Here is a 14,562-nt window from a genome sequence, read left to right as displayed (position 1 = left end):
TATATATTACAAACCGGTTATATATAACAGGTTTTGTTAGCTGTTCCCTACTATTTTTTATAATACACATACACCGGCAGAATTTAATAGTTAAGCGTGTTCTGGCCAGTCCTTTCTATTTCAAAGTGCGTTGTTGTAAATGTAAATGAATAATACTGTACTAGTTCGGTCAGAGAATGGAGTTAATCATTTTAAATAATAAGTCGTGGAGTAATCGTGAGATATTAAAAACGAAAAATAGTTGTATTGTTTTTATGCAAAATGCTAACATTTTACCTAAAGAAAAATCGGTACAAATAAATGGTGTTGGATGTAAGTGACGACCATGACAGATGGAGGTGTAGTAAAGGTGTGTGTCGAGTAAATGTGCAGTTGCATACTAATTCATGGCAGACTAATATTTGTTGTAACTTAACTTATAAAACAGTTGCTGTCAATTAACAGAACTAACTGAAAATATGTCCTAGCTGTAATCATAAACTAATGCGTATATTTATTGCCTTTTTTTGGGGGAGAAGGGTTGTGAACAACAGGAAAGATCGTTACTGACTGAACAACAAAACCAAATGAACATATAATTAAAATTTATTTAATTCTGCTTAAATTAGAACAAATAGAAAACATAAATTTAACAAACCGAATAACTTCAAAATATTCAGACACAGCATATGATTGGAAATACTCGGCTACTTTGTTATAATATTAGTAAAATTACAGTAGTATATTCAATGAAATAGAAATTTTTCCCAAGATATAACATGGTCTTTTTTGCTCACACTAAACAGATCCTAAAGCATTTACAATCAGAAAATCTGTTTTATTTAAAATGCAGATAAAATAATCATGAAATGCTAATTCGATAAACAGAAATTTTCTAGTGAGAAATTATGAATTTTTATACGCAAAGTCTGTAATTTGTGTATTTGTGATACAGTTACAGCCATCGGAGTATCTGAGAAGAAAAGATTAGAAGCTTTTGAAATGCGATGCTATAGGAGAATGTTAAAAATCAGACGGGTGGATAAAGTGACAAATGAAGAGGTATTGCGGCAATTAGATGAAGAAAGAAGCATTTGAAAAAATGTAGTTAAAAGAAGAGACAGACTTATAGGCCACATACTAAGGCATCCTGGAATAGTCGCTTTAATATTGGAAGGACAGGTAGAAGGAAAAAATTGTGTAGGCAGGCCACGTTTGGAATATGTAAAACAAATTCTTAGGGATGTAGGATGTAGAGGGTATACTGAAATGAAACGACTAGCACTAGATAGGGAATCTTGGAGAGCTGCATCAAACCAGTCAAATGACTGAAGACAAAAAAAAAAGTTACAGCCAAATGTATTACCTGATTTTTTTTTTACTAAGATTACTTCTTGCTCCTATAGCTAGAACAACACATATCTAATGATTTTTCATAATGCAGTCAATACAGCTGTTTTGAAGAACATAGACTATAGCTCTCAATCATTTGATTCACGGCTTTGCAACTATTCTTTGTACATACTACTTTCTAAGTATAAATAAGTATTTAATATTTAAAAATTGTTTATTTTCTTGTATATTTACTGTAAATACTTTAGTTGAAAAAATCTGATAAAAAAATACTTGTAGTCTATACTGTACTCAGTTAACTTATAGAATGAAGAATAAACAAACAGTGTGTTTGTGTGAATTCATCATATGTCTCATGTAACAGTGCCAATTCACAACGCAGCCATATCTATATACAACACTACTCATTGTATAATTAGTTACATAGTAGTCATGTAGTGAAACATTTATATAATGTTACGTCTTCTAAGTTCTAAAACCCTTGATCTTTTCATATAATCACTCTTTTGTTCTCATGTTCAATTTTTGTGTTTCAGTTATTTATTTACTCTAATGTTATTTAAAGTTAATATAATGCAATTTTTTTAAGTTCTTTGGAATGTATAGAGTATTACTAGATTTGTGTCTGATGACTGCAGTTATAACATTATTCTGACACTGTGTTTGATACCGATTCAGCTGATAATAGTACACAATTTTTATAACCCTTCCGAATAAAAGGCTGTGAAAAAAGGCTTAAGTTAAGTGCAGAAAAACAGATCATTTTAAATGCTTATGAAAGCAAATTACACAATAATCCACGGCGTTGATTTCGGATGTCGTTAATGAAATTGCTAATAAGTGGAAGTTGTGCTGCTTCAGTGTACAAAGTGATTCGCAAGTATTAAACTACTAATGAATTACGGTCTATTAAGAAAAAAAACCCGGTTGAAGAAAAAGTTGACGATATCAATAAAAACACGATTCGTAAAAAAATACAAAAATTTTATTTTCAAAACAAACTGTCTACAATAGACAAAGTACTACAAGTTGTAAATGACGATAACAATCTACCGTATTTCCAAAGAAACACTTTTTATACATTTTTAAAGAGTCTGAATTTTAAATATGAAAAATGGGGCTGGGAAAGTGCTTTAACTCACAGATATATCATTATGTGACAAAGACATTACACCTCACTGAAATAAAGAGAATGAGGCAAGAAGGCTGTACAATATATATCATGGATGAAACCTGGGTCAACAAATACTATAAGAAAAATTTTGTTTGGAGTCTGAAAATAAAAGTTTTATATGTGGCTCATAGTTACACATATCGGCAGGAATAATTTGTCAAGTATATTGGCAGTTTTATCAGTAATGGTGGTCTCTGGATTTCTGAATCTCAGGAGGCTATCATAACGAGATGAACGGCATCTTTTTTTTAAAATTGTTTATCCATGTATTACCTCTTCTGGAAGATAATTCGATTATTGTCTTAGACAATGCCCCTATTATTCATGTAAAAAGAAAAAATTCCAGCCGTGTTTAGGAAAAAGAATGATATCAAAATTTAGCTTAGTTCAAAAGTAATTTTGAAGAGGATAAACTTAAGGTTCAATCATTGCAAAGGGTTTTGCATATTAAAAGTAATTTTAACATGTATAAAATTAATGAGCTGGCAAGATCCAGTGGTAAAACCGTGCTTCGATTACCTCTTTATCATTGTGAACTCAATCCAATTGAGTGAATTTGAAATCACAAGTTACATACCGCCAGAAAATACTACTTTTAAAATATCTGATGTTAAAAATTCATACTTAAAAGCCATCTCTAAAACGGGTCAGCAGGAATGAAAAAACTGTATAAAGCATGTAATGGATACTGTTGAACCATTATTGGAAACCGGATAACATAATCGAAAATAACATTAAGCTTCTTATTGTATCTCTAAATACTGACCGCTAGGATTTCTCACAATCAGATGATGAAAACTGAATTAAATGTATTATTTATTTATTATCATAAGAGACTTTATCTGAATTATTAGTGAAGTTTTACTGTTACTGGACAATTGACAATTTCATAACTCTTAAAAAACTCAAGGAAACTGCGTAACAGCAAACAATTTTAATGAATAAGATATTCATGGATTATCAGATGTGCTGAACAAGGTAAGAAATACTTATTGATCATTTAACTTAGCTTAATTTATTTAAATTTAAAATATATGTATAATTTTTGTAAAATATAATAGCACAACATCACTGCATATTAACGTCGCATAGTTTCTTTTATACGGATTTACAGGAGATGCTTGTGAATTGACCACTCTTATGCACAGTTTGTTTACATCAACTCAACAAGCTAACTGAATTAGGTGTAGAAAATGTTCTGTTGCTATAAAATTTGTTACTAATAATGGAACTACTGTTTTTGGTATGAAAAATTTAAATGAAATGTATTATATTTCTTAATCCAGTCATCATGTTCATTCATAATTTACTTGTTATTTTTCTTAATAGTATTAATTACACTACTGTTACTGTTTTTATTATGTGTACTTAGTCAAGGAGAGAAGATTTAAATTTTTTTAATATTTACATGTTTTCTGTAGTCGTAATTTTTTGCTTATTATGCAAATGCAATCGGTTTCATTAAATTTCTGTTAATTATATGCTTGTAAATGTAATTAAAACATTTTTTTTAATTTCTGCTCTCCACATTTTATTTTATTAATTCCTGCTTAGTTATAAATATTACAATTAGATTAATTTATTGTTATTAATTACACTTTTTAAAATTTACCTAATGTTTTGTTTTGATTTATTTGTTTCTCATTTTCTTTTAACTTGAAACACAAAATAGGGGTAAATTATGCAAATCAAATATTATTAATTTAATGAAATATTTACACTCATGAAAATACTTATAAAGTTATTTAAAATTCCAAAGTTTTAAGTCGACTGAATTAAGGGGTGAAGGGATATTCAATATTATTTGTAAACATTTTTGCCCGACACCTCAAAAACCCATACAACAAAAAAGTGGAAATCTGGCACAAATACTTGGCTGTAAGTATCTAAGCTCTGCCTAAAATAAGATCTCAAAGAACAAAAAACAACCAAAGCGCTCATATTTATTCTCTCACCATGCAGCAATAGATAAACAGCATGACCTCGGAGGTGTTGCTCAAACTTAAGGGATTGATTCAGGACATCAAATTAAATGAAAGTTCATATGGACAATCCTATATCTTGCTTCTTTTTCCGCCTGTCCACCATTTTGTGTTTTTCAATAGAATTTATATTTTAAGATATTTTAATGAAATTTGGTATATATGTACTTAGCAACATTTTCTACAAAATAAATAAGTTTGGAAATTTTACCTTTCATAATTAAACAATGCCGGCGATGAATTAAAATTTTTTAATCATTAAAAGCTCCATAAATATTAGTTTCTCAAATTACGTTTTATTAGATATATTAATACTTTTATTGCAAACAAAATGACATATATCTTATTTGTTCAAATTGGTTGAAAAATGAGTAAAATTGATGTGAATCACAAAAATTATGTAAGAAAAGACGAACAAAGTTTTCTGACTCCCTAATCAAGATTGTCCCTACTGACAAGCAGGTAAGATGATAATCGATTTCACTTTTTTTTCTGATATCATTACACAGAGTTTGTAATAAAACATGAAATTTACTTTAAATATTTCCTAATAAGAGAATCATAAAATTTAATGTTATGGAGTTTTTTTCTAATAATTTATCTGTTCTCAAATTGTGACTGTTATTAAAAATATTATATTAACTAGTTGTCAACCAAGTGGTCAATCAAGACCCAAATTTTTTTACTAAAAATTTTATTTTCCTTTTTTTAGCAATATTTTGGTGGTAACATAATTTGATCAGAGATCAAAAGTTTTTACCAAGAATTTTGATTTTTTCTCAATTATAATTTTAACAGTGCATAGTCTTTAAGATAAAAATGTAATTTGATCAAGGAATCAAATTGGACTCAATTTTTTTAATTTTTATTACTGAACATTTTGATCTTTTTTTGCAAATTTTATTCTAAATATTACATAATTAAGTCATTAGTATTAAAAAAAACTGTACGGTGTATTTGAAAAAAAATGTGTCAACAAGAAAGCAAGGAAAGTAGCCAGCTTAGGAAAGCTTTTGCCAGCTTTTTTTTTATTAATGAGAAATACACAAAAAAAAGAGCTCAAATACAGCCCCAAACATTTTGAATTCTACTAAAAATAAACAGTAATTAGTAATAATCCAACTACCAGTTCTAATATTTTACAACTAATAGATTAGAATGTATAAAGACGTTAGTGTACCATCTTATGAAATACAACTTTGACATTTTCTCAGATAGCATGTATTAAGATAAATATTATTTTATTTATTTATTAAAATCTATTCAATTTATTATTAAAAATGTTTTAAATCACTTTCACCATAAATCATCATGGATTCAAACACCACAAATTATTAATTATTTTTAATAATTGCGCAATTAGAAAACCATACTTCTAGAAAATATTTTCAAAAAGTTTTGAACAAGTTTTATATGTAAGCATTTTTTACACATATTATTTAAAATCACAAAGCCTATAAGATAAGCAATACTTTTCTTTCTCAATATCTTCTTTTTAATATGTTTCTGTTTTTACTTTTAGAAAAGAAGATATTTGTCAAGCATTTTCTTTTTTTAAATTTTAGAAAAATGTAATGTAAATTAGGAATATTTTGATAAAGGTGGGGGGCATTATTTGCCTTTACATACCTTTGTAAATGTATTTTTATGTACACACTTTTTTAAATATTGCAACAGCCAATCTGGAATTACAATTTCACAAATATACAGCCAGATATTACAAATGGTAAAACACACTTCATTATAACGTGCTGGTTCCATAATAACGGACAAATTTAAGAGTATAGAAGGCAAACTGGGAATTTGCCAATTGAAGTGTCTAAAATGAAATACCAATGACCAAAACTACGCTTAATAAATCAATTCTTATAGATTACAGAAGTTAAATAACACTGAGCATTGTATCAATGTTTCCTGCTGATATTTATGGTACCTAAAACAAAGCTTTTAAACACATAACCTATTTCAGCAATCAATTAAAACAAAAGTACTCGCTTATCAATATAAATACGGCTATGCAAGCCCCTACCCTAATGCAGCCCATAAATACCTGTGGATTTCAAATATCTTGATTGTCTTTCCAATGATCAGTTAATCGGCCTGTTACTTTGCCCTTTAATCCGTCCATAAACAGCATTCCTGATTTCAACAAGACCTGGCTAAAAGGGTTACTATCGATTTGATTTAAAATTGCTAAATGTCATCAGAAAAATTTGACAGCGATGCATTCTCCATTTAGGGAAGTCGGGGAAAAGCCAGGTAAGTAACAGCAAGTACGATGTAGGTATAACATATTTCAATTCACTGTCAGCATGACAAACCACGATAACACTAACATTATTAAATGCATCGCTTTCTAAAGACCAAAATTTTTCCTCGGGTAGGACATTCTAAAGCTAATTAGCAGCACATCTTTGTGGAGAAGATATATTTTTTAAAAATAGTAACGAAAGTACATAACTGAATAATATATGAACAAACACAACATACATCAAATACAAAATATTCTGATACATACTCAAGAGATTTCCTAATCTTTATACATCAGGTATCATTAACAGTAGTAATCCTGCTAATGAAAAATCTGTTAATTATCTCTGAAAGGTATTACAAAAGAAAAAATTCCAATATTTTTAAAGGGGTAATTAAAGAATTTTAAAAATATTATTATAAATAAATAATTAGTTGTCATTACTAATAATAAACGGGCAGCAGTAGTAGTAGTAACAATGATTAATTATTACCTGGACAGATGACTGACGTTTGTGCAATGGTTTATCAGAAACATCAGCTTCTTCACTATCTGGTCTAGATGATAACAATTTTGTAAAATCTTTACCAGATTCTTGAAGCTCTTTATAAGTACCTTCGGCTAACACATTTTCCTGAAAAAAAATTATATATTTGAAAAAAACAACAAACAGTACATCTGATAACTTACAATTTTATAAGACAGACTTTTGCTTAAACAGGTTAATAAATAATATAGCAGTTACAATATAATGAAATGAGATGACAAAATATTTCACACGGTTTACTTGCTTAATTTCTATTATGTTAGTTACATAATCATAGCAACAAGGCAGGTGCTGTGATTAATCTACTTGGCAGGCAATCTCACATGAGTCACAAGTTATTCCCAAAAAGTGACAAAGTCTTTCACCATTTTCAAAAATAACAATACTTTCATGGTAGTCTTATTAAAGAAACACGCGATAAAATTGTTTAGTGTAACTTTTTATCACTCAATCAAATATAAAGGCCCATTAAATTTATGTGTACTCAACTTTACAAGTGACTCACTTAATTTGCTACAGAAACTGACTGTATAGTGAATATCATAATATTCAGAAAAAACCACTTTGACCGGATGCTTCTGGACCACAGACACATTTCACATATCACAATCATAAGAAAGACTGGAATGTACAGTGTAAAGCAACAAATTAAGATAGTCCTTTCTGTTATAAAACAATATACTGTTTTAGATTTGAAGGGGAAATTAATTTATTAAAAACAGATTTGTTTATAAATATACTATATACTTTTCACTTAATAAATAACTATTTTTCCTGTCCTTTATGTACTTTCACTATATAACTGATTCCAATAATGTATTCACTCCTTCATATTATACTATGACTAGGCAGACTACATGATCTACTAGCTAATTATAATCATGCCATTAAACAATTCTCAGTACGTAGTTTTATTCTAAGACTGCACTTTATTTCCTTTCAAAAGCATTATCCCTGAAAATATTTTATACCATTATCCATTTAGTATCTTCAGCATAGTATAGTATCAGTCTTATATTACATTTTACTGTTCTTTATTTGGATGTTTATATAACTGTACACTGCAATCACTTTTTCATATCTCTGTATTGAACAAAATAGTGTAATCATTATGAATAAAAAATATAAATGTTTTGTGATTATATAAAGAAGTCAGAGGCATTAGAAAGAGTAGAGTTAGAAAGGGGAGTGCTGAAAAAATCTGATAAGGAATTAGTAAAACAGCAGTAAAAGACTGGGAAAAAGAGACTAAGAGTATCAGTCAATATTATTCAGGTGTGTTCCAAGGATTCTTTACATTCTAATCTCATCCTATACTAACAAAACTTTTTTTAGATGATATCCTTTGGCTATAATTTAATCAAAAAAGAAATTTACGCATTAGTTTGACTATACAATCATTATTTATCCCAATAGGACAATGAATACATTAGTATTGTAGGCTTATACCTTGCATAAACAAATAATGTTACTCTTAAAATCCTAACTGTTATCTGTAGTAATAGTTATCTGATTTGTTCAGATTAATAGTTGTTTATTGAATTTTTTTTCAATGCAGTAAAAAAAAACTTTATAACCTTTAAAATTTTACATACAAATTAAACAACAAACTTAAAAAAGTTACATTTTAAATTGTACTAGTAATAAATACAAGCTATAAAATTTGGGTACAATTTTAAATGATTTTGAAATCAGTAAGGTATCAATGACAATATATTTTTAATCTAAAAGTAGAGAAAGTGTATAAACCACTGTTTCTTGATAGAAGAGGTAAATTAATTTGTTTCTTTATATCTGTTCCAGTTTTCCTAATGGTTAAAACATAATATATAAAACACTCAAGGTGCAAGACTACCTATTAGTTACTTTTTCTAAGAATAATCAGTTCATTAAACGGAATCAGTTTGGCTCAGTGAAGAAGACAATGAGATATCATTCCATTTCTCACTTTCCTTAGTATCCTTTACAAGATACTGTTACCTTCAGAATGGTTATAACAGTTTGAGAATGATTATGCCAATTTTATTATAAACTTTTATTTCATGTCCAGATGCTTACATCCTTTTAGAGTATGGCACCTGACTTATACAATCATGTTACAGTAATATGCAGTACCAAAAACTGAACATCAGCAAACCTAATGTTTACTTTACACAAGGTTGCACACCACCATACTGGGGTTTACGTGTTAGAGACTACCTAATGAACAATTTCCTGAATGTTGAATTGACCAAAATGGTCAAATTCCCTGGCAACCTCAACCCCCTGATGTTATGCCACTTGATTTCTTTCTTTGGGTGTTTGTCAAAGACAGGTTGTTCACAACAAATATTGTCAACCTCAATGAACTACAAAGAAGAAGTGAAGGAGTAATTAATAAAATAATTTCAGATATTCTTCATGTGTGGCAAAAAATTGAATATCATCTGGACATTTTACGTACCGTAAAATGTGCTCATGAGGAACTTACTCAAGTGTTATAAACAAACTATTTGAAATGCCTTGTTCAACAATAAAACATGCATGTAAGTACATTACTTTGTTTTTTTTTATTTATTAACACCTAAAATGAGCTGAATACTTTATGGATCACATTGCATATAAAACAATTTTGTTATAAAAAAATTTTGTACAAATAAATTCGGTTGGTGGGTAAATGGGTTAACATACAGTTTAAGTAATTTTTTTTTTTTTGATTCAACAAAATCTAAAAGAAATTTATTAAACAAATACTAATTGAAATTAATGTATTTACCTGATTATAGGTCCAAGTTTTTTCCAATATTTTCTCCTGCAAAATGGGGGGCTGACTCCCCCATTTTCTCCTGTATATAGGGCTGACTTAGATTTGAATTCAACTGGGTTTGTAAAATTGTTTCATAGTTTATTTTCATTTCTATATTCATGATGGAGAACTTATTACAGTTAATATTTAAAATATATTACTTATTACCATTAATAAAAGCACCTAATTAATGAAAAAGGTTGGATAGATGAGTCTTTGGTCAACGAGTGGCTTAAAATAGTCTAGTCCAAGAAGATAGCAATTTGTTATTATAAGATGCATTCAGGGTTCATGTAACTGAAAATAAATAAATAATAACAAAATCTGTGTTTTTTTTTTCTTTAAATTTTAAAGCACGGATTTAGTTACAATACCTGTTGATATGACTTCACAGTTATAGGTTTTGGATGTAGTTGTGAACAAGCCTAGTAAAGATAATCTTAAAAAAAATTATAATTGTTGGATGTGAAACAACTGTCATCAGCTTACTCCTACTTTAAGAATAAAGAAATCTCTTCCATGAGCTTATTATGCGAGTGGATTATTAAGTCATGGAAATCGATAACATCAGATAGCATTAGAGCAAGGATTTAAAAAATGTTGCATTAGCAATACACTAGATGGAAATGAAGATGATATTCTGTGGAAAGAAGAATCAAACTATGAAAAAAACATTTTATTTTCAGTAGTGATGATTGCATCAATTCAAGAGTAACTTGATACCGTTTACTGCATCCTTTGTCTTCCGCGTTCTTATTTTCATCCGTTCCTTCTAATATATCAACTCTATTTAACTTTATTATTTCCATGATTAAAATTTATTCGTTTGGCTTTCTACAGAATCTGCTTTTGTATAATTTGCAAACTCATTCCTACTTAATTTGGCTTTAACTTTACATCATTCTCATTTAATTTGACTGTACTTCATTTATTTTTTCAACCTTTTTCTTTAATTGTGTAATTTCAATGAGTGTAATTATAAATAGATTGTTCATCATAAATCACTTTTGACTGAAATCCATATCTGCTCCTTCACATATTTTATATTTTTAAATGACCGTTATAAAATTGATTCCTTTCTTTATTTCATGTATTTGAATCTGCTTCCTTTTTGTTTTATAAATCAATTTTTTCAGTTTTTTAATAATACTTTTAACTTCAGGATGACTTCTCATAACAATTATAACACATAATTATTATAATTTAATTTTTTTTTTGAGGCTGACAAATGAATCTTGTAGTCCATTAGAATAGAATTAAATACATTTAAATAATGAAGAAAACTGGCATGTAATTTTATAACCAAAAAATAACATTACATACAGAGTGGCGCAAGAGTCACTTGACACAGCAAAAGTATTTTTAAAAAAATTTACAATAGCAAAATGTGGTATACAATAAATTTAGTCCACGAAGTTGATATTATGAAATGTTGATAATTCAGTCATGTGAAATTAGCAAATTGACAAACACAACTAACTGTCTAGATCTGTATCTCGGTGTACTGAAGTGAGATATAGTGTTTGATTTAGTTTTCTGTGTTAAGTAGTTGTAACAATGTTAACAAAAGAAGAAAGGATCATCGATTTAAAAACTTTTTATAAAAGCGGTGATACTGTAATTATTAATGGGTTGATTAGACATTGAGATATATTTGAAACAGCATGGCTGCAAAAAGATGTGGGTGCCCCATAACAGTCGTACCAGAGGAAAATGAATTGCGCATATGTTTAGCAGTGACGTAAAGTCCATGAAAATCAACAAGAAGATTAGCCTATAAGCTGGAGATATCACGAAAGTCCATACAATGAATGTTACACAAACATAAATTTAAAGGTTACATTCCACTTTTACTTCCGGAGTTATCACGAAAGTCCATACAATGAATTTTACACAGACATAAATTTAAAGGTTACATTCCACGTTTACTTCATGGACTACTTAAAGATGATGCAGATCGATGTCTTCAGTTTTGTGAATCAATGCTTAACAAACAGAAAGAAAATCCGGAGTTATTCATTAAAATTGTATGGTCTGACGAGGCCAATTTAGGCATAATTGCACTTACTGACACATTGAAAACCAATATCTTTTGTTAGAGCAACAACTCAATCAGTTGTGAGCGTTTAGGGGGGGGGGGGGCAATATCTTTTGGTGTACTTGGACCATACTTTTAAATATTATGTAGTACCAAGGACTCATGATGTATGCTGAAAATATTTAAGAAATTTACTTCCAACATGATGGCGCTCCACCGCATTATGCCATTGCAGTCCACGATTATTTGAATGAAATGATTGGCAGAAGAGAGAGATGTGCGGATATTAACATGTCTTCGTGTTCTCCAGATATTGTACCAACTTTTTTTTTTAGTATGGGATGTTGTCCAGGAGTCTTTTTGATTTTAGAAGCCTTATACTATTGATAGACTGAAATATTACATTTACAACACATTCAATGATTTGGGCAGTGATAGAGAACTTTGCCGCAGAGTGTGAACAGTGTTCCCAAAAGACTGCAAAAATGTATTAATGAAGATGGAAGACATTTTGAAAATAAAATAATAATTAAATTGTAAGTATCGTCTGTAATAAATAAAACAAAATAGATTCAGTACTTTTATAAACAAGTGTCAAGTTACTTTTGCGTCGCCCTGTATAATTATGTAATTGAATTGTAAGATCTTATTCCATAACGTGACAGGAGTCTTGTTGTCCACTTTGTAAAAACAGTGCTGCCTATTTTGCTTTACTATTTAATAATAATAATAATATGAAGAAGGAACATACATTATTTCCTTCTTAGTTAAAAAAAATAGTAATGAAATTGAAACATAATGACTCATAAAGAGTAGAACATAAAATAAAATAAATGTAGTTACAGGTTTTGTACCGATAAAAATCCTGATCTTTAAACTCTTAAGGTCCTCATTTAGAAGATACCTTGATCTTGTACACACTTTTTTTTTAAGTTATTGTTGATCTGCTGTAAATTAAGGATGACCCGGGCACTCTCATTGTTTGAATGTTGCTGTTTTCTCAGAAAGTTACGACAATAATTATTGTCAACAACAATATTTTATTCAATTAATATGTGATTTTTTTTAAATCAAATGTTTTATGGTACTTGATGCTTTTCATTTTTAAAGTTTGTTAGTTGACTTCACAGTAGTAATCGATCAATATAATGACAACCATTATCAAATATAACTATCTAATGCAATCGACCCGACCTCCTCAGCACAGTCATAAAAAAACTTCCATAATTGAGAATTTGAATAATAACTGGTCGTACATTAACTATTGGATGAAAGAATTATGTAGCTGATGGTCGATTATGAAATCAGTTTGAAGGTATATTCTTCTACAACCTCAAAATGTTCAACTTTGTTCAAAGTTTATCTGTAATCATGATTTCAGTAAGACATAAAACATATAGATAATAGCACAGCCTATTATTGGAATAAAAATTCATTTAACTTAATGTATGGAACCTTTTTACAATGGTAAATTCTGCTCATGAAAACAATGGAAAAAGTTCATATAAACATATGATTGTGACTACTGACTAATTAAAGATTTTGCCCGGATTTCAGCAACCCTGGTAAAATGAGGCCTTATATTTGATTTATATTAGATTTATGTTTGACATACAGTAACTTTGTTAAATGGGGAATAAACACGTAAAACCATTAAACAAAATTTGTTCAAAATTTAATTCTGAATAAAATGTGTCAGATAAGTAGAATAAAACAAAGTATAGAAAATTTAGAATTTTATTTAGAAACAGTATAGTAGATGGTACCTACCAGTTTATAATAAATATTCAAAAATAAGCCCGCCAGTTTCAAAACATTTCTTGGCTTGCTTCTGTAGCTCTTTAGAGTTCATCAGGGCTATTCTTAAGTTTCTCAGCAGCATCCATAATGCGAACAATTAATTCCTCCTGAGAATGTATTTTTGTTTTATATACGATATTTTTCATTCATCCCCAGACACAAAAATTTAAAGGTGTTACATCAAGTATTCTTGGTGGCCAGAAAGGTGGACCTCCATGACCAATCCATTTCTCAGGGAAATGATAGATACATTTTCCATTAGATTTATTTATTTTATCAATTTTTTTTAACTAAAGTATTTAGATGCTTATTTATATATCTTTGCAGATTTCATCAAATGTAGGATCATCAATTCAGAGGGAGTACAGCACTTATAATTTAAGATCTAATCAAATGATCATCAGGTTTGGAAATTAGGGAGCCAAATCGTCAAATAAGATCTGTTTAGTTGTTTCATATGACAGTCATAAACTACATCAAATTGTAATTATTTTTGTTTCCTTCATTGGTTTGTAAATATCAAAGGTCTTAATGATTAACTAAAAAGCTTTTTGCAAGGTATATAATGTAAAAACCATTGACAAATTAGCTAACTTAAGAAGATGCATTAATTTAAGAACAAAGTGTAAATTCATGTGAGTCGTGTTAAAATA

General features: G+C 28.9%; 1 protein-coding gene across 1 annotated transcript in view; it reads right to left on the bottom strand.

The window, feature by feature from the left end:
• Positions 1-14,562, bottom strand: part of LOC142318013 (uncharacterized) — a 74,204-nt gene that overhangs the window by 56,806 nt on the left and 2,836 nt on the right. Inside the window, exon 2 of the mRNA XM_075354544.1 lies at positions 7,233-7,373. The gene's annotated coding sequence lies outside the window, so the exon portion shown is untranslated. The remainder of the gene's footprint in view (positions 1-7,232; positions 7,374-14,562) is intronic.

Source organism: Lycorma delicatula, chromosome 1, assembly GCF_047948215.1.
Source record: "Lycorma delicatula isolate Av1 chromosome 1, ASM4794821v1, whole genome shotgun sequence".
In the NCBI taxonomy this organism is placed as follows: Eukaryota; Metazoa; Arthropoda; class Insecta; order Hemiptera; family Fulgoridae; genus Lycorma; species Lycorma delicatula.
This window is presented reverse-complemented; position numbering and strand designations above follow the sequence as displayed.